The 20,946-nt window shown below is 42.5% G+C and overlaps 1 long non-coding RNA gene across 1 annotated transcript in view; it reads right to left on the reverse strand.

Moving 5' to 3' along the window:
• LOC132080139 (uncharacterized) overlaps positions 1-15,350 on the reverse strand; it is a 34,720-nt gene extending 19,370 nt beyond the window's left edge. Inside the window, exon 1 of the long non-coding RNA XR_009419502.1 lies at positions 15,296-15,350. This is a non-coding gene — a long non-coding RNA (uncharacterized LOC132080139). The remainder of the gene's footprint in view (positions 1-15,295) is intronic.
• Between the last annotated feature and the right edge of the window lie 5,596 nt (positions 15,351-20,946).

The following is a 20,946-nucleotide window of genomic DNA, read 5'->3' on the forward strand; positions in this document are numbered from 1 at the left end:
TTGCTGGAATGAATGTATATTTTAAAATCAGTGTTTCCCTTTAATGGCAGCCAAGTTGCCTCTGAATCACAAAGTTATGCAGCCCCACAAAGTTAAATTAAATTATCGATTGCTGTGTGTTTACATCTCCAGCTGCTGAAGAACCAGCCCAGTGACTGAAGCACAAACTCCTGAAGGCACTGAAGGTGCAGGCACTCTGGAAATGGCCCTTGATCTTTTGTTGAAACTGAATGTAAAATAGAATTGCCATTCCCTTCCTTACCCTTCCCTGCAATTTCATGAGTTTGCAACAGAAATAACCAAATATGGTTCTGAAAAGTATTGGGGAAGACAGGCTGATTTCCCAGCTTGACTGCTGCACCAGCTGACATGAATACAATTTTCTATGCATTTCTTGACCCATGAGATTTCTGCCTTGGACCAATATCCATGTGTATATAAATGTGTGTGTGCATACACAGACTCACACTACTACAAGCATTTGTTTGAATCATGAAGAAAGCTGACAGCTCTGTTTCAACAGTTCTCTGTGCAAAGTCCCCAAGTTACCAGAATGACATAGGTGTGCTACTCAGATCAATGCTATATGTGACATTGTTTGTGGAGATCTTATGCCAGAACCACATATAATGACCCCGGGCTCAAGTTCAAAGCACAGATACAGAGCTAAAATGTTGTATTGTGGTTCTGAAATAATTCATATGGATCCACTTCTATTCCTCAAGGGCAGCCTACTCCAGAAGCATATCAACTTCTTGCTCCAAAAAGCTTCCCATCCAAGGGAAGGTATCTTCTCATGTTTTGAGTTTTAAAAAGTGCCTGTCTTTGCTGACTACTGTAGGTAGGGCTGTTATAAACCATATACATTATTCATACCAGTGGGATCACACAGTGAAGGTCATGGCTTTGTTGTACATCAATGAACACTCCCTTGCCATGTGAACAGACAAAACAGGGAGACAGGCAGAATGACAAAGTGTAATGAACTCCTGAGCTCCAGCACAGCACTGATGAAAAGCAGAGGGGAGTTTCCTTGCTTCCAGGCCAGTGCATCACCTGCCAGGCCAAATCACTGCCCAAATTTGACCCTCTGTGATCCAGATTCCCAACGTGCCCTGAGGGTATGGCTAGCCTTACATACAGCAAAATATCCCATCAACAGATATTGTTTCAGGATGTTTTCTGGCTCCTCCTATTGGTTTGGGGTTTGATTTTGGTTTGGATTTTTCTTTTCTTTTTTGATAGCTGGGCAAGCATGTTCAGGAAAGTAAGGCAGTAATCTCTCTGCCTTGAGCCAATGGAAGTGAAGTGCAGCACCTGCCTGTCAGATATTTTAGTCTCAGTTGCAGGGCTACAGTTCCCAACTTTCTTCCCTTTAGCACCAGCTGCAATGGGCCAGACTGCACAATACAAATGGGCATAAATGGAGATTATAAAGCCATGGAAATCAGATTCTGCAGGTCACGAGCATGGTCAAGACAATCATGTACCTACATTAATGAAAACAACCAAGTGTTCCACAACCCTTCTACTCTTGAGAGAGCCTAAAATGTCAGTGGAAATGTGTGAATGAATAATAGAAGATGAGGCTGAGAGGAGATGGGATTTCAAGGAACAAGGTCCATGGGAAAGAAAGTTTCCCAAAAGTAGGGTAGGTTTGAAAGCAATACTGATCAAATACAACTCCTAGAAATGGCACACCATGTAGACAGAAACATTCTGTAGGAAAAAAATTCACCTAAAATACTCTCCATCAATGAAAATATACCTTTTGCAAATCAGGCTTGATTGACTTCAAACAATCTCAAGAAAAGGTCCAGTGGTGAAACCTAGGCTGCGATGAAGTGCAAAGGTACTTGCTCAGTGCGGACTGGCCAGAGACACCAAGGACCATTGCAAGTCAAGGTGACACTGAGGGTGCATGCAGAGGATGGGCCTACAGTCAGCAACCCAGGAGCCCTTACCTCAAAAAAGGGCCCTGAATGGCAAACAGGCAAAGACCAGAGCCAGCAAAAGCAGCAAAGTGAGGAAACAAGGGAAGCTCAGGAGATGGAGCAGGCTCAGCCAGCAGTGGCACTGCCTTGGCACCTGCCCAGCTGATAGCCAGGAGCCTGCCATGGCCCACAGCACATTCTGTGGAACAAACGCTGCATCATCAGCCCCCCAGCTGCTCCTGCCTGTTTCACAGCTTGTGTCAGCAGGGCCAATGCTGAGAAAGAGAAACACATTTTGCCCAAAAGGAGTGCGGGCCAAGGGGAGTAAATTTACAATGACGTCTTGCAGCATTTACAGAATGATATCCAGTTCATAGGAAGTGTCAAAATATTTATTAGCAGTCTGATTCAAACTGACACAAAATAAAATTTAAAAAAAGTTGTAAAACAACATGGGAAGTCTGCCTTTTGGCCAGCTCCAACTGATAGCCCCGTGTCAACACAAAGAACTTGGCACATGTTTCTTCCTTCTCTATTTCCTTGTTGCACTACACAACTGTAAGAACAAGGAGGTAACTGGCCTGTTACAATTCATAGGCTGATGTGGATCTGATCCCATTTTCAATCAGCAGAATTAGCAGTCAATTAGTCAAGTTATTTTCTAACATCACTGCAGGACATTCAAATGGTTGGCTTTTTTTTTACAGCAGCTAGGCTACTTTTAGAGATTTATGTCTTGCTTTCATGCCTTACAGCACTCCTTGAAACATTAGTAATATCATCTAGGCAGGAGCAATAAAATGCCAGAACCCCTAACCACATGCAACACTGCCTGGCACCAAATCAAGTTTCTCAAGTGAAATATAGATTGAAGAAAGAAGAGGTATAAGGAGCAGAATTAAATTCATCTCAGTTATGCTCATGTCACTGATGTCAATATATCCTTACCATGCTAAACCAAGAGTTTCTTCTGAAAGATTTTGAACTGGAAACAAAACTGACACCGGGGTCTGTGTCTATTTTTAACATTACATAGTGTTATACTTTGTAACTCTGAATTACTCTTTTTTACTACAAAAAATTCTATTCTTTCTGCTCAAAGCCATCTAAAAGATTTAATAAGGCTGTAGGAAATAGAGAGAGGAGGAGTAACAGACTGATTTTAATCTTGCTATTAGTCAATGAAAAGATTGTAGATGAAAGGCTGCAGATTAGTCTTTTCAGTCTCTGTCTCCGATTCCCCGGATCTGGTGGGAGAATTAAATGTGAATTACAGCCACAGTTGAATGATCACACTAGATATTTATTTTCCAGACACTGTTGAAAAGAAACATTTATTTCAGCAGACTTTATTTCTGTGGAATCCTGAACACCAAATTGGTCCCAAGAAAAGACCTTCTCCTGACTCAACTTAAGATATTTCATGTTATTCTGACAGTACTAGGAGCACTTAATATGATCATGCCTTGTAGCCTCTGACATGCTGTCAAAGAAGGGGAAAATACTTTAGTGCAATTGAGAATTGAATTCAGAGTACATTAAAACAAACAAGAATGAAATCAAAATGCCATCAAAAGAATGACTTGTGTGGAATCCACCCAGGGGTTCTGAGGGAGCTGGCAGCTGAGCTGTCCTAGCCACTTCCCTTCAATTAAAGAGGCCACCTGGAACAGAGGCCAGACAGTGTTAGAGGAATGAAACAGGGATTTAATAAAAGGCCTTTAAAGGATACACCTTGGGCAGTGCAAGAGACTGGCCATGGCTCTACCCAGGACAGACCCAAGACGGGCAACCAGTCACAAGTTTTCACTCTTTTATAAATTGGTGGTTTTATAACCACCAATTATAACACTTTCATAAGTTGGTCCATTTACATACTGGGGTTAATTGTCCAATTACAGCTCCAGGTTATGAAGTCCCACTCTTCCAGATTACTCTCATCAATTCTCTGTTTGCACTTCTTGGGCCTGAAGCTGCAATGATGTTCTTGGTTTTCAGGCTGGAAAAGGATTGTTTTGTCTAACTAAACTGTGAAGAGAACTTGCTAACACTTTATATAAGAGTCACACGCTAAGGCAGTACAGAATCTGAAATATATAAAAGCTCAAACTTAAGGCATCACAATTACCAGCAATCCTGGCTAACCAAGGAGGCCCCAGCTGAGTAGAGGCTGGCAAATGTTATATCCATTTCCAAGAAGGGCTGGAAAGAGGATCTGGTGAACAAAGGACCAGGCTGGCGACCATCCCAAGTGCTGGGCACTGGGGAGGCCCCACCTCAGATCCTGTGTTCAACATTGGGCTCTTCACTACAAGAAAGACACTGAAGGGCTGGAGCTGTCCAGAGAAGGCCAACAGAGCTGGGGAAGAGGCTGGAGCACAGATTTTACAAGGAGAGACTGAAAGAGCTGGGAGTGTTCTGCCTGGCAAAAGGAGACCCAGGGGGACTTTATTTCTCTCTAAAACTCCCTGACAAAAGGGCACAGACAGGTGGGACTCAGTCTCTCTTCCCAGGTAACAAGAAATAAGACAACACAAGCCAAGTAGCAAAAAGAGGAGGTTTAGATTGGATATTAGGAAAAAATCCAGCACTGAAACAGGTGGCCCAAAGCAGTGATTGAGTCACCATCCCTGGAAGTATTGAAGGGATGTGTAGATGTGGCACCTGCAGACGTGGTTTGGTGGTGGGCTTGGCAGTGCTGTGCTTTTCCTACTTAAAAAAAAAAAAAATCAATACTCCTCTGATTTCATAAAATGTCTAAGGGACAGAACTCAAACATTACTCACAGTGTTTGAATGCCATTACATAAATGCCAATTTCCATCCTTCAGGACAGGCCAGCAGCCAGATATTCATTTATTGTCCCTCTTGAAGATTTCTGCTTGTTCCTAAGCAGAATTTTAAGGCTTTTGCCTGTCATGCTGCCCTTGTCAGCTGTCAAATAGGATCTAATTCATGCCAATAAGGCTGTCAAAAAAGACACACTGGTCAAAGCATTTTGTCCTTAGCTCACACTGCCATTTACTGCTTAGTGCTGCCCAGTTACTTGCTCTTGTAAACCCTTCTTCATACTCAAATTTAAATTGCTTCTTCCTCATAACATGCAGAAGTCCAGGGAGACCAGACCTCAGTATGCCTCCAAAGAAAAACACTTATTAAGACATTCATTAACACACAGGTTGAAAATTACTGGTTGCTTATAGCCAAAAATCTCACAGAAATGAAGCCCTGGCCTTCCAGGAATGGTGCCCTCCAATAATGATATAGTGACTTTACAAAGCAGAATGAGGTCTGAAGCACAAAACCTCCTGCCTGTGAGGGGCTGTGCTGCAGGGCTGATGAACAGACCCACGGTGCGCGTGAGGCCAGCCCCGAGTGCCTGACTCCAGGGGTTGTATTTCAGTTTTCAGCAGGGCTCACAACTGCACCTTCTCCCCCAGGCCAGAACACACAACCAAGAGCCTCTCTCGTGTCCCACTGATCAGTGACAATGCCATCAGTGCTCGGCCATCACTGGGGCACGCTGCAGGTGGGCTGTGGTGTGCCCATCCCTGCACGGGCAGCATCCCCACACTGCAGCATTCGCAGGGAGCTGTGCAGGAGCACCAACCCCTCTGTGTGATTCCCACCACAGCACAGCTCCCCCTGATCCCACTGGCTGCCTTAGCGCCCAGCCCTTCTGCAGGCTGAGAAATTTCCCAAAACTGAGCAGATTGGTGCCTTTGGTCTAAGGCTGACCATACAGACTGCTCCCAGGCAGCTTCACTTTGAACCCACACATATCCAGAACTTATCTTTTGCCTGGCTCTGTCTGCAGAGAGCATTGAAAGAGCACAGTGAGCATGCATTGCTTTTTAGAGATCATGACTGACAATGATTTATGCTTAATTAGCAAATTCCCTATGATTACTTGATAGTGCAGATTAAACCCTAAAAAATGTGTTTCCTGCAGGTTTAAGTGACTAACTCTATGATCTATTAGACTTGTCTCAATTTTTCTTGGTAACTGGAAATTTCAAAAGAACTGGCAGCATCTGTGCCTGGAGTATAAAAGAAATCTATTTTTATTTGATGAATTAATTCCAATCCTGTATATAAAATGCTAAGCTTTGTATTATCTCTGCATATTTATTAGAAAAATTCAGAACAAATCTCTACAATCAGTAAAAAAATTAAACTGTTAGATATTCCTCAAACATTATAACGAATCTTCTCAAGCTGCAGTTTCATATTTCATTTCCTAGTTGTTTTATCTCTCTCAGTTACACATTTACAGCACATAATATATTCATAATATATTCTGTGTTATTCCTCCCCATTCCTAGCACTTTTATGTGTTGATCACTATGGGGAAGTTTTAACATGCAGCTTCTTTTGGTTAACATCTGTCAGAAACCCAAGAAATTAATGTCTGGTGCTGAGCAGCAGGTCCAAACTTCACAAACCTCCATTAGTATTTTGATCACTCTGGAGGAAAGGGGTATTTAAGAATCTCTCTGAATGCTAGAGGGAGGGAAATAATCACTTTGAATGAAAAATCCAAATTCACACAACTGGTAATGAAATTGCATGGAATATTGATTCAGGGTTCTAATGAGCTAACAATTTCAAAGCAAGCACTGGAAGGCAAACATTCCTTCCTCTTCCTTTAGAGAAGTCTTCATTTGTACCACAAAGTAAGATTTCACTTTGTTCTAAATATACAAGATTATAAGAGTTCTGAAAGCAGTCCTGCAATAACACTCCCTGCCCTCCCCTTTCTCTATCTCCCTCATTTGTACACCAAAAATTTTAACATCAACTAAATTCCAAGCCAGAGAAAGCAATTTAAAGTGATTTACAGCTAAATTAATAGTTTTCTGTCTCCCTTTGGTTTTCAGAAATTATAGAATTGCCTTTTTTTTTTAACTAAACTAGACTACTCTGAAATTAATGTTCAGCTAAAGCTCATCCTTCATTCCTCCCAGCTATGCCAGAGACACTAATGACAATGTTAGGAGTTAGTTTTGCAGAGGATTCCAGTCACCACAGCACAGAAGGAGAGTTGCAAACAGTAGAAAGGGAGCTCTTCAATTTATTTTTTTTTTTACATCAGTTACCAACTTTTCTTTTCCCAGCAGATGGTGGGACAGGCTGCACAAAGAAAGGGAAGGAAGAAAGGGTATTTTTGAGAGTTTGTCTGATTAAGGATTTGCACATATGACACTCATCAGAGGAGGGTTTCCAGGGGTTGGCCTTCCAGGCTGTAACTCACAAAGGATGAGAGGCCAAGGGCTCTATGTTAATGCTGAAGAGTTCCTGGCAGCAGCAGGAGCCTGCCCTCACCTGCTCAGGAAGCTGAGGATTGCTGTGGGCAGCCTGGCATTCCAGAGAGTCCCAGGGAGGATTGGCTGCCCCCAGAACTGAGCTGGCCACTGCTTAGCAGTGCTGCCAGTGGGGCAGGCAGCAATCCTGACTGTGCTGATGACCAAGCAAAGCCCCTTCCTGTTCAATGCTTTCATCCTCTACCTGCAAAGCAGGAATGAAATCCACCACAAAGCATTATGGAAGCACTGGGCACACTGTCATGCTCCCTGGGGCTCTGTACCATTCTCAGAATGGACCAGCTATGATGAGAGTGAGTGTCACCTTCCCTGATCATACACACTGTTTGTCTCAGAATGAGACCCCAGAAATGCCTTCTCAAAATATGCTAGGTCATTTAGAGGACAGTTTAAGCTTTTGCTCCCATACTGTTCTTACTCTGATGTAAGATTTCTATGTGCTATCATTTTCCCATTATTCTCTGGATAAAGAGGGCTGTCTCTTCCTTTCCACCAACTTTTTCTATAAGAACTTAACAGATTCCAGCACTCAAAAGTCCATCAATAGCAAAGTCTCTGCTATTTGCTTCTAAGAGCTGGCACTTTTGACAAACATCTGTTTGCACTCTGCCTAGCTGTAGCAGGACTGTGAGGTTTCATGGTCACTAAGCAGTGTTGTGTGTCTGGTAGGCACTTTGGCTAATAAACTGTGTGCTTCAAAAAAGTATTGAACTTGGAATAAAATCCAACTATTTCTTACTAGACCACAATCAGCACAAAGATCATCAAGACATTGCTAAGGATGCTCTGTCCCAAATAGAACTGGGGATTTTGCTTTGCCAATATTTGTGACTCTGGGCTGGAGAGAGGAAAGCACTTTGTCTCCATGGCATCCTTACTGTCTGAGAAGCCCTAGAGCTGACATGCACGTCCCACTCCTGCTACCTTCTGTCCCCTCCTGGTAAGTCACCATGTTTCACACTGAGCCTTCAAAGAGCCTCTGGTGAAGCAATGCAGTCACACCTTTACATTCAGGAAGTGTCAGGCTTGGCTCTAGCTGCCAGCATCTCCCTCTCTGCACAGCATGACACAGCTTGCACACCAGCACACAGCCCCCATATGTCTGTTGTTATAAATCACAGCCCCTTGTGCATCAAGGATGTCATGGGATAGGGCAGGTGAGGAGAATAAACTGCTTAATTACCACTTACATCATGCACTGAAAGGATATTAATTATAGTAAAGACACTGGAGTATAGGATTAAAAGGGACAGTTGGATTATGGTGACCCATTCCCTGCTGTTATCAGTACCTTATCAGATCTCTCTTTGTCTGAACAAGCTCTATTTGAAGATAAACAGACCCTGGGAGGGCCGAGATATTTTTGGGGTTCATTGGCCCAAATACACCAATACTGCACAGCAAACTGACAACTATGGATGAGCCTTGTGCCTGGTAAACAGCAAGGCACCCAGCATGCTGCCAACTGCATTTGCTATCTCCATACAGATCAATATAGTCATTGGGAAAAAATACCTGCCAGATCCCTGGATGCAACATGAATGTCAGGGTGAAAATGAAAGGGAAGCACAAGCCACACAAACCATCCAGAAACATCCCCCAACATGTCTGCTAATAGAGGAGAAAAGATCTCTTACTGCAAGGCCTAGCATAAGTTAAACCTTGGACTGTATTTTCAAGAGTTAGGTATTATATGGATAAACACAGAGCTGGCTTTGTAATGTCTCTTCACTCTCACAGTCTAGCTAGCTTCAGGATGCAGCCTCAGGCTTCAACTTCACAATTAGCAACTTCCACTCTGAGTATTCTAGTAAACATTATGGTACATGGAGCTGAGAGAAGAAAGAGGCATATGTGATCAGAACACAGAAACCAAACAATCCTGAAAAAACCTCAGCTTCTGTTACTTCTCAGATTTTCTTTCACTATGTTTATCTGTTATATAAAATGAGGGGTGGAGGAATAAATTTATACAAAGCTCAGGGTATGGGATAACTGGTATTGATGATCAGCAACATCTGGTTTTTGAAGTACAGTAGCTCTACCTTATCAGTTTGCAAAGGCCTGATGGAAAGAACACTATGTGAAACAAAACCTAAGGCATGGTGTAACAGTTGGGCACAGGAGGCAGAGCTGTGTATCTTTGCCATAGCAGGGGTTTAATTTTAACTTCTTGAACATTTCATTCTTTGTTACTCCCTTGCTTGAGAAAACCACTTTCCTCAGTGTTTGTCCATCTGCAATTCTGCAGAGAAAGAAAAGCTATAGACAGCTTTTCTTTCATCACCTACTTGCATGAAACTTACTTCTCTGAATTCTCATAGCACATAAAATGTCCCTGCTGCTGCAGGATAAAATGTGTCACTGCTCCATCTGCTACTCATTTGCTGATGATTCTGTGTGGCAACATGCTGCTGAGCAGAATATTCCAAAAAAGAAGAAACTGCGCAGCCCAACAGATCTGGTTTTGACAGAGGTAAGGCTTGGTCTCATTAATCGTTTCCCTGTGCTCCCCAAAGTACCTGGTGGAGTATTAAGACTGCCTCCCCAATTCAATATTTCATGGTACCATCACACACTTCTTGGAGAACTCTTCTTTTGGGACAGGAACGTCAAAAGAGAGGCAGCAGGAAATTCTCAGTGCTAAACAATTTCTTATTTTCGTGTGGCTCTGAAATTCGCAGGCACAAACCTTTGTTTGGGGGCAAGAAATGATGGCAATCCAGGTACAGAATGTACTCAGCTTCCTCTGTAATGTGCTAAAGCTTAGACACACATTAGTGAGGCATTGCCAGGTACCATGGATCCCTGCCCACTAAGCAGAAATTTTACCTCTGTTTTGGATAAACAAATTGCCCCTCAGCATCTGCCAGTGGGCAAAATTCAGAGGAGCACAGCAAGTGCAACTTTTGGCCACTCTCAGGGAGGCTGCTCACCATCAGCACAGATTGTACAGGAGACTGAGGAAACCCTTTTTAGAGGACAGGTTGGAGAAGAAATATAAATAAAGTTTCCATTCCAGTCACTCAATGGTTCCACTGTACATAGAGTTGCTGCAGGAAAAACAAAGGAATCTCCATTTTTATCCAGAATCAGGATCACAAGCCTGTTGTGCAGGGCCATAGATGGGAGTTTAGCTCTACCCTCCAGTGCATACTAATGCCATAAAGTCAGTCTCCTTGTCCTAGATCTTGTGACAGCCTCACCACACTGCTTCCAACTCTTCTTCAGTAAAACTGTGATTTAACAGGCTTCTTCAAACACTCCAAGGCAGCAAAACTCTTGCAGCAACTACCTGAACACTTCAAGACTCCATAAGAAGGCACAAGATGAGGTTAACTCTGATACAGCGCACAAATCAGCACAAACAAAAAAAGCTGCCATGAAAGTCTTTATTGCTCATTACCAAGATGCAAAGGAGAGGACATTTGGATGGCTGTAAGCAGAAATCTCCCGTTAATATTCTTTCAAGCCATCACCCTCAGCCTTCCACATGGTCAGCAGTTACCACACCAGCCTCACTCCCCTAGGCACTCATATACCAACCATACTTCTTTAAAACTGTAAATGCTGAAAATTTTGTTGGCATGCCACTTGGCGGTTTTTTACAACAAAGGTGTAGTTTGTAAAAGGAAGTCTTTCAAAAGTATGAGAAATGAAGGGTATTTATAAAAATAACCAGAATCCTTCCCCGAGGCATTCTGAATAAGACATTCCTAACTGCCTAAAGGTCCAATGTCAGCAATGTGAGGCTTGATGAAGCATTGAAAAGGCACATCTCTTTCCATAATTAAAGGGTAACTTCATTTCTGATGGCTTCAGTGGAGTGACAGTGAGTACGTGATTAACTCAATATCCAGAGAGCTAAACACACTTGCATCCCCCCAGAAGAATTCAGCATTGACAAGGTGGAATAAATGCCCTGCTTTAGTTAACAGATTTTTTAAAAAACCACGTGCAAAATACAGTAACGTCAGCACACATCTGAGGCCAACTGCCTAGGTTACTTTTTGTATCAGGACTGCTTCACTGATTTTATCAGGAGCCAGGCAAAAATTTAGGAGACGTCTCTAAAAGGTTACCAGTGAAGGTTACCAGTTACTGTTGTTTTCACGCTGAAATTTAGTCATGACCTTTATTTATACTCAACTGATGAGCAGTCCCACCCAAGAACTTCCCCTAGAAAATGTAACTTTCATAGTAAAAGTTTCATTCTCTCTGATCTTAAGAGCCCAAAACTGAGAATTCATGTCCATGGAGCCTAAGAATACACCTTGCCTGAGAGTGCTTAGGATCATATTTACTTGCCTGCAAAAAGGGCACATCAATATCCCAACCAGACATGGGCTCAGGAAAATCATTTCATGGAAAATGGACCCAACCAGCTCTATGACCATGTCCTTTCAGGCCCTCCTACTTTAGAGGTTAAAAAAAATCTGTCTCCTACAGGCAGTAATACACCCACAAAAACCTTGTCTTTCCCCCAAGTCTTTCAAAAAGTTCAAATTCTCACCTAGTCATCAATCAGTGCTGTAAAGGCTTTAACAACCCAAGAGAGAAACTTTTGCTGCTACACCTAATAAGTTGGCTTCCATACCTCACAACCTCACTCACAAGTCTATTTGTTCCTCATCCTCCCAAGCTGGGATACATTGATCTGCAATTCTTTCACCTTGCAGCAGCCAAGGTTAAAGCCATGTACTTTCCCCCCATTTATCATGTTTTCTTTGCTTAGGCCACAGCTTAAACTTGCTTTCTTGTTTCCTTCCTCCCCTGCCCCTTGGGTCCTTGACCCATCCTACAGGGATTAGCGTAATAAATTTATTAGCTTGGGTCTTTGACCCATCGTACAGGGATTAGCTTAATAAATTTAGAGCAAAAGAATTCTCTTCTGGCATGTTTTGCTGTGTCTCCCTTGTTTCACAAAGACCTTCCCGAAAACCTGTACTCAGTGGAAATTCCAGTCATGAGATTAAGCTTCAGCTAAAATCAACAACAGCCACTTGAATTCATAACACACTCTCATCCAGAACATCACACACCTTTTCAACAGGAATAGTTATAGCTTATGTCTGGATTTCAGCTCCTCAAAGACCTCCACCCCACCCCTCAGACATCTACATGTCCCTCCAAAAGACCCTGGGCCATGTGCTAAGCTGGGCATAGCACACTGAAGCCCTGCCTTTAGGGAAGCCTCCACTCACCCTCAAGGTGACCAAATGTCTGAACATCCACTGACAGCTCAAACACCTCTGTGCCTGCCCCACATTAAATGTCTAATTACTCTGTTCTCACATGTCACTAAGTCTGTCAGGCCTCAAATTTTGCCCTCTGTGCCCGCAGAGGATCTCTGTTAAAGAGAAGCCCTTCCTCCTGGGGCTAAGTGACAAGGCCACGTGTGCTGCAGCACAGACCATGGGCTCTGGGATCTGCTCAGGATGGGCTGGTACCCATCAGGAGCCTGGAGCAGAGGAGCGGGCAGGGGGGCTCACAGGCTGCTCCCCTCTCTCCCTGCCCAGGGAACGGCATCAGCAGCCCCCTTCCAGGTCTGGTCTCCTTCCTCCTTCCCCACACGCTTGTGAAGAAGTAAAATCTCAGCTGTCAGGGGCTGGCGAGAGGAGCAGGGTTTCTAGGTGAGAAGAACAGGCCAAATGCTCTCTTTCTATCACTCTCCAATGTGCCAGCTTCAAAAACCTGCTGACAGTCCTTGAGAGCTGATGACATTTTTTCAAAACACTGACAAAAATAGAGAAGCACTTTCCCCCACCATTGAAAAAACTACCTCCTCAAAGTCCTTCTGCTCTCCACTCTCTTTGACCACCTTTACAGACAGCTCTTATCTATCAAAGCATTTACAAAGACTCACCCTGTTCCAGAGAAAAATGTCCAGTCTTCTAGGGAGAGCTGACACCCCAGTCCCCTAAGACATTCTCAAATTTTAACAGCACTACCATACATTGTAAATTCTGTTTCTTTCCCCTTTAACAGAGGGAAGCAACTCCACAAAACAGATTTGCTTGAGGGAGACTTTAATGTAATGATTTCTCAAAATGTAAATGAACTCTGACTAACCTCTAACTAAAGCTGGGGAAAACAGTTAATGCTCATTGATCTCATAACTTCAAATTAAAAATTTATTTCTGTAACCTGAGTACATACCTTGTTATATAATACACAGTGTCCTTAGACATTATGCACTAAATTGACCTAAGTGTTTTAAAGACATATTTATACCTGTACCTTTTGTACTGATCTTTTAAAATTTGTAATTAAGCCTCTGTTGCAAAGGAAATGTACTAAGATAAATATTCTAAAGGGTCAATACAAATACTTTACAAAACAGGGATTAATAGGCCCATTAAATCACATGGAAATAACAGTAAAATGGGAAGCATTTCAGCTCATATTGTACTTAATACTTATATTTTGCATATGCCTGCATCCCTGTAGAAAAAGGAAGTTGTTTTTCACCAGATTAGGGGCACAAAGAACCAAACTCTCACAAGAAAACTATGCTGTTATGACAAGTACTGTGATATGTGTGAATAATCAGGTATCACATGCAGAGTAAAACCACACAGTTCTACTAGAGATGAAAAGCCAAAGCAATTGCGATTGAAATCTTACAGAGACCAGATCTATTTATGAAATACAGATGTTTTCTTTGAGCTCATTAGAAGTTAGTTTTGCTGTGTGTCGCTCTGATTTAGAAGAATTTCTCCAGTTTCTTGTGCCATTCCATATCAAAGGAACTCTTAAGCACTGCCCAGCCTTCTCCAACAAGTCTAAGAACATGCCTAAATTACTGGCAGCTCTATTTGTCTTTAAAATTAAAGGTCACAAATAAAAGCTGTTTGTGTTGCAAGCTCACAAATCTGAATGCAACATTTCACAAATCTGAAGACAACATCTTCGTTACAGTATGAAAGCTAGTAATCTCCAACCTTTCTTTTTTCATTTCTTATTTTTAACCATAACTTTCTGTAAGAGAGTCAGTGAAAAATCCTCCAAAAGCCACAGCAGGTATTACTCATTACATACTTAGAAGTTTTTAATTATCAAAATTCTATATTCAAAAACATCTCCAGCCTTATAGCTTAACCACAGTACAGATGTTATTGACTCCCCAAAGGCAGCTTAATGTTTATATACAAATTCTGACTTTTCAATAAAATATCCTTCTTCCTCAGAACTAACTCACAAAACACCAGATCTCTCCTATGTAAATCAAACATATTTTCAAGTTTTGTCTTAAGTGACATCAAATAATGACTTATTTGCTGGCATAACACTAAGCTGTATCCTGATTCTACACATTCCAAGCTCCAATATTTCTATCCTTATGCTTGCTAGAAAATTTTCTCTCTGGCTGAATAACTTAACAAGTTCCTATTATGTACATAACCTAGGTAATAAAGAGATGACAAACTCCATATGCACATTGAGGTAGTCACATATCCCATAAGCTTTTTTTGGCAATGATCAATGAAGCATTATTGTCAAGCAGAAAAAGATGCTGTAGCAAGTAATTTAGCTCAATTCCCATCATTGCTTATATTTATTGAGGAAAGATGAAGATCCATGGAGCACAAATTATCCATAATTAAGTTGCTTACATGAGGTTAGAAAGCCCACATTAACACAAAGCAAGCCACATAATCAGAAGAAAAACTATCAGCATGTCTGTTCTTGCACTGCAATGTTTTCAAAAGCAATGAAATTTATCATTGAAATCTCAACTCATCCAAAAAAAAGCTCTAACTCACCCCATCATGAAATATTTTTTGCAACTGTTCGAGCAAGATGTTACAATAGGGCCAGTCAATAAAAGCTGCTGGGAAAACAAATGCCTGAACCTGTTCAGAAAGTTTCAGCAGCTCTTTAGACATTTTCATCAATTTTGTTTCATTACTAAATATGTCACTTTTCCCCTACTGACAAACATGGCCTGTTCATGCTGCCAATCTGCACTGGGCAATGTTGTCATTATACTGCAAAGATTCCATATTGTTGTTTGCTTATTGCAAGAGCTCCATACCTCCTTGGCGTTTCTCATAAGCAGCTCCTCCAAGCACTGACTCTTCCTTCTTCTCACAGCAGCCAACTGATTCCAGTTCCCCCTCACCCAGCCACCCCACTCTTTTATAGCATCTTCTTCTCATTTGCTACAGCTGTGGCCTGTTAAAGTCAGGCCTCCTCCTACTCTTAAATAATTAGCCCAGCTGCAACTCTTTAGGGGTAAGATTACTTTCTACACTATCTTTATTTTCTTACATTCTATCCCCCTACAGGGCAAGACACTCCCACCTCCACACAAATGTGGGGCAAAGGAAGCTGGAGTAAACACTCATAGAACCAGCAGTAATTTACAGGGGTCAGCCTGGCACAGAGGCATGAGTGGTTGTGCACCCAGTTTTCTCATAGCCCCTGTTTTTCTGCTCTACTTTGCCTCACATAACTATGCATTAAACACAGTCCTTGAATAAACACTTCTCATGTAGGCCAAGTGGTCTGACTTTGTATACTAGGTTTTTGTATTATTTTCCTCATTATTCCTCATTTCAGTATGACTTTTGTCTTTTTCTTACTGCTCTTGGATCTGTACAGTCCCTGTGTGATGCTACAGCAGCCAGGAATTATCTGTTTGGCCACCCTCAAACTCTTAACTTTGAGAAAGTCAGATCCATGTGCTGCATGGGCCAAACACTGTATTTATGAAATCTACATTTAAAAATGTATGGAAATCCCATTACATTGGATAGATCAGAGTACTGCAACATATTCTGTGCCAAATGCTCATAGAACAAAGAACAAGCACATATTGGCCTAAATCTTGTCTTGCTGAAAGCCAAGATCTCCACATCCATCCTGAGCATATGACAGTCTGGATCTGCCTAGTGAGGAACAGCTCAGAAATGAGTCTATGAATTCAAGTCTTTTGTCCTGTCACAGTCAGGCATATTCAGGCATTGTATTTCACTCTGCACAAACAAGCTCTTCCTTTTTCATACAGAAGGTTGAAAGGGACCTTTCCTATGCTGGGTATCTCAGTCTATCTGACTAAAGCAGAATCTCAGGGTTCAGATAAGCAGGAATCTTCTGTATTGGCTCTTTCTTTCCAGTTCCTTCTTGATTTATGATGTGAATAACACAGAGTTTTCATTGTTCACACTATTTTTTTCCTTCAAAATTGCAAGTATCAATGAAAGCTGCAACAAAAGAAAGGAAGTTTCCACTGAATTCTGAATCCAATTTTTAGCCCATTCTATATCCTACCGAAACATATTGTAAGAAAATAACTGGAAAATGTTATGTGCTCTCTGCTGAGAAAATCTCAGAAAATTCTTCCATAACAGCAAATCTTTGTGTAGCAGATAGATTTATCTTGCCTTGCCTGTGAGTGTGCAAGCACCATAACTTCTCCCAGCCCATTAAGAGACAAGGTAGGAAATCAGAGAGAGGCAGGAGAGAGCTCTAATGAGTGGCTACCTTCTTCATACCACTTGTCAAAGTCTTCAAACACTGTGTTACACCACAGACAAACTGTTTGTTGAAGGCTGCTAATAGAGGCTCTAATGCATGGCCTTGGGCAGTTGCGTTAAGAGCTAAGGATGTATCCAGAGCACTAGTGCACATTAAAACTGCAAGACCTGAATTCTCACTAGAATTTACCTTGGGCTAACAGTGTTAACCTTGAGTTTCCCTCAGAACAGCAAAGCTGTGAGGACTAGTACCCTCATAAAGGTTGTTCACAATGATGTTTCAGGGAAGGAAGTACTTAGAAAGGGAGAATTAGAAAGCAGCTGCTCCTTTAAATGTAAGACATGGAATCAAGACCACTGTAACCATGGCTGAGGAAGCAATACTGGAGGGGGGAGTGATCCCAGCTCCTGTGGGTACCTCCCAGCCAAGAACCCTATTACTATGCTAGGCTGGTGGGCCAGAGCACCCTGTGCTCTTCACAGCTCTTTGATGCTCACTGCCTGGGGACAGAACAGCCTCTGCTCCTCCTGGAAACAGAGCCTAAAATCCTCTGAGCATATCTGGGACAGGGAGAGCTCACTTGTTTTCTGCAGGCAAGGAGGAGAACCAGGCTGGTGCTGGCCCTACTCTCATCAGCTACCTTACAATATAAATAGTCACATCCCAGAAAGATGCCCATAGTTGCTGAATCTGGATAGCAGCTAATTTAAGTCCATAGCAGAGCTTTTAAAACAGAAATTCTTTGTCAGCACAGCCCTTTCTTGCTGGAGGGTAACATCTCTTTCACCTGAAACAAAGACTTACATAATTCTGTCTCTCTGGTGACACTAATGAGTCGCTGCTCTGGGGAAAGCTCACTCAGATCCCTCTAAGTGATTTCCTTTAAGCTGTCCTAGCTGCTGGCTGCACCACAGTTCCATACTGTGGAAATAAGGCCTCCAGGGTAGCACATTTGCTGTTTGCTTTGTTTCTTTCATCTGTTTCCCCTCTCCTAAGACCTTACCTTTATTCTCTAAACTTAGACCCACCACAGGTCAGGGCATGAAGCGTCAGAATGAGCCTTAAATGTGAATTCATTCTCTTCCTCCCACATGAACCTCACCTGCCATCACCTCCCCCAGTATAGTTACCTTTCACTCTGCCTTCTCAATCCTTTACTCACACTTTGGTCTTTTACAGGTTTAGGGTTCTACTTTGAAATGTGACGTGAAACCTTGCACTGGATTCTATGCTCATTGTTTTTGAGTGACTCCAGATTGGACATGTTCAGTTCAGAAGAGGAGTGGGGGCAAGAGAACCAAATGCAGCAAAGTTTCCAACAGCTAAGGAGTTTGGCTGCCATTCTCCCTTCCTCAAAATGTTCTGCAGGATGAAGAGAGCATTTTGAACAGAAAGGTACCACTGTTCTCAACCTTGTTCACAGGAACAGCAGGGCCAAAATCCAATCCAAAATGAGGGCATCACTAAAGCCCTCAGACCTGGTTCCATAGGCACAGGGAACAGATGCAAATAGCAGTAATACATTCACAAAAGCCATCATGCTGTAAATTCACTGAATCTAAACCTTCTGTTTCACCTGGTGATTCTCTAATCCTAAAACTCATCCTAACCACATCTGTCTTCTTCCTTTTCAGAGATGTTACCAAACCCAGTGGTGCTGTTAGAAGCTCTATAGACAAACTGCTCTCTGGCTTCCATATCTGATACCTACCAGGACCTCAGCCTCCTTCCTCTCCTCTTCCTTATCTCTTGCATGTCATCTTCCATCAGTGGAGGCCACTGTTTTCACAGTACTGCCCACCCCACTGTCTTCCAAGTCATTAAATAAAGCTGTGGGAAAGCAGAAAATCTACAAAGTTTTCGTGGATCTTCATGGGAAAATTTTGCTCTTTTTCCTTTTGAGGAATTTCAAAACTTGGACCAGGCATTTTTGCAATGCTAAGGGGTCGGTGGGATATTCTAAACAAGAGATCATGATTTCCTGGGACTCCATATCTTCATATTGCTAAGATGAGAAGACTTCCAAGCCACAGAGCACTGAACAAATTGCATGGAAATAAGACTCTCAGGGCAGGAGAGAAAAGTGACTTGCAGGCTCTGTGGTGTGCAAGGACTGTTTTGGGCTCAATATTAAGGACAGGATTCACTGTGATCTGTCCTTGGGCATATTGGGAAAGACAATATAGACTGATACAAAGCTATAAAAAGTTCTAGAGGCATATGGACACTAAAACATCAGATGCTGTTGACTAGCAAGTTTAAAGCCTATCAGATGCAAACAAATGAGAGGAAAAGCAAAGGGGTAAAATAAATGAAAGATAATGTAAGATAGTCAGACAAATAAAGAAAAAAAATCAAGTCCAGAAGGCACATGGGGTGCTAGTAGTGAAGCAGCCAGAATGGCTCGGAGGGACACAGCAGCCAGGGAAATTCATCGAGATGGCAAAATGACGTTCTCTAAAACAAGATAAATTAATTATTTGCCTCAGCGCCCCAGAAGGAGAAAAGAAGCTGACAGAAAATGACATGTCATATAATTCTCAAGGTGACAAGGAGGGGAACTAACAGAGATGCAAGGGTTGAGGCACATATATCCCTGCGGTGCTTCTTGGCTGCCCAGGGCAAAGCCTTCAGTGGGTGAATGCAGAGAACATACCATGGCAGGCCAGCTGTGCTCTGTGATAGGGAAAGGCTCTGTCTGATCATTTTCATAAAGCTGAAGATTTCTAGGTCTGACTCTCCTTTGCCGCAGCCCTTATATCTTCATTTCTGCCTGCATAAAATAACTGTGAAATTCTTCCAAAGAAGAATTCTCCTTTTTCCTCAGTGGTAGCTCAACACTCCCAGTTCACAGGTATAAATGTTTAGACAAGGTGCCAAGAAAAAAATCAGATATTAACACTGCTATTTACAAAAAAAAAAAAAAAAACAGGTCAAAAGCCTTTTCCAAAGTCATGTGAAATTAACAGTGGAGAGTTTTGACCTTTCACAAGTAAGGTGCAGCCCCCTGTGCTCTTGTTTTTCTGCAAAGTGAAGGCATTGCTGACTTCCTGATCCTGAATGGACCTCAGTAAGTCCTCTGAGGAGGACTTACATAATTATAACCAGTTTACAAGAGCTAAAATTGGGGTGAAAACTCATTTTGATTAATAGAGAGGGACATGTTAACTTATGAAAAGCAGAATGCAAAATTCTTTGTCACACTTTTCGAGATTTTAAGAACTACAAGAGTGATCAGAACTTGAGATTAAGACCATTAAAACAAGACCTGATATACATTTGGCATTATTGTTGATTAACTTCCCATAACCATAGAAAGTCTTTTAGCTACTATGACACATAGGTATAAAAAGATTGCATGGTGTAATATTATTTAGGATCATTAAAGGTGGCCTTACAGGCAAGCCTTATCAACTGCTGTTTAACCACACAGGGAGATAAATTTTGAAGAAGAGATAACACACTTGCAGTAAACTAGGAAAATTGCAGTAAACGTGGAAACTAACCTGTTAAATTTTATGTAGACTTCACCTCTAGATTCTACCAAACCATTTATTTTTGACTTTTTCCTCCTTTAACTTTCTGTAGAAACTGTACAGCATAGTTTTCATAAAGACTGAGCAACAAGAAGTTTATTTAAGGAAGGACACAGCAGCTCCCTTCTTGCCCTGTGTCCATTTGCTTTTAGTTTTTTTCTTAATTATTACACTATTTGATGCCCACAACAAGATCATTTCAGCTGCTTTCCTGGAACGCTGCAGCAAAGTTTTCTGACACAATTAAAACAAAGATTTTGTGATCCTGCGATCACAGCAGCAGCGATGGAGTTTTTAAAGCTGCCAGAACATGAACGCACAGGGGGAGCACCGAGAGCTGGGGAGCCCCGGGGGCTCGATGGGAGCCGGGCTGGGCAGCAGCGGCCGGCGGCGACACCGCGCGGTGCCCAGAGCCAGCGACAGTGCCGGGACAGCGCGGCCACCGCCGGGACACGGACACAGGGACACCGCGACAGGGACACCGCGACAGGGACACAGGGACAGGGCACAGGGACAGGGACACAGCGACAGGGACACCGCGACAGGGACACCGCGACAGGGACACAGGGACAGGGCACAGGGACAGGGACACAGCGACAGGGACAGCGCGGCCACCGCCGGGACACAGGGACAGGGACAGCGCGACAGGGACACCGCGACAGGGACACAG

The sequence above is a fragment of the Ammospiza nelsoni genome, chromosome 15 (assembly GCF_027579445.1).
Source record: "Ammospiza nelsoni isolate bAmmNel1 chromosome 15, bAmmNel1.pri, whole genome shotgun sequence".
NCBI lineage: Eukaryota > Metazoa > Chordata > Aves > Passeriformes > Passerellidae > Ammospiza > Ammospiza nelsoni.